Here is a 1,167-nt window from a genome sequence, read left to right on the forward strand (position 1 = left end):
GGCCGCCTCCGCCACCCTCTCGGCCCTCCGCTGGCGCTCTTTCGCCTCTTCTTTCTTCTGGCCTCTTCCTTTTGCATCACTATATCGCCGTTCCTCCTCCACCTCATTTCTCCTCTCTTCTCCCTTTCCGCTTTCTCTCTTCCCCTCCGTTCCCTTCTCGCGCCTTCGCCCCACATTTCTCCTTTCCCCTCTCCTGGCGTTTCCCTCCCTCTGGCTAGGCTTTAAACCTCACTCACAAAGGAACTCTTCGTCTACTCCCGAGGAGGACGGGTAGGGCCTGGAGGCGGTCACGCTCTCCAAGCCCCCTCCCTCCATCCTACTCTTGACAGCCCCTCCTCCAGCTCCGCGCTTCTCGCCTTTCAAACCCCTAGAAATCACGGGAGCTTCGCGGAGGCGGTGGGCTGCACTACGTGCCTGTAGACCACATCTCCTTTCTCGTTTTCGAGTTTAGCTGGGGGCCCCCAAGGTCCGTGGCCCGGACTGCGTTCCACGCGCTCCGGCGGCGCTCCTGGAGCGGGGTCTCGGGGGGCCTGATAAGCCGGCGCTGGGCTGGGCCGCGGGCCCTCTCACTGGGGGCCGACACTTTGAAGGAACAATTGAGCCGGCTCAGAAACGAATCTAGGAAGAGCGAGCGAGCTCGATCCCAGGCTAGAAGATGGGGGCTGGATACCCCCCTCTCCCCCCCGTGGGAGCGAACCGTCTCCACTGTGTTTCCTCAGCTCCGACCAGGGGCCCCGGAGCATGAGAGCCGAGCTGGCAAACCCCTGACCCTGCCGCCGTCGCCTCCTTGGTGTCTCCCCTCGCCCTCCAGGAGGCTTAAGGAACCACCAGGTTCCCTCCGCGGGCTGCGGGGGAGCACGGGTGCGCGGGACTCCAAGAGGAGGGGGCTGTCCAGGGCGGCCTGCCTTGCTCTCAGTATTGCCTTTCTGACGACTCGCAGGCTCGGGAAACGCAAACACAGCTCGTGCGTGATCCGAGAGCGCCCACGGCCCGAGCGGACCCCTCCCCGCCCCACACCCCATAGCTCACACTGACACGCACACAAATGCGTGCAAACGCGCACGCACGGAGGCGCGCGCCCCCGCACACGGAGCCAGCCCCGGGCTCCGCCAGGTACCCCCACCCCGCGGCGCCCGCCCGCTAGCCCGCCAGCCCCCGGCGCACCCC

The sequence above is a fragment of the Suricata suricatta genome, chromosome 2 (assembly GCF_006229205.1).
Source record: "Suricata suricatta isolate VVHF042 chromosome 2, meerkat_22Aug2017_6uvM2_HiC, whole genome shotgun sequence".
Lineage (NCBI taxonomy): Eukaryota > Metazoa > Chordata > Mammalia > Carnivora > Herpestidae > Suricata > Suricata suricatta.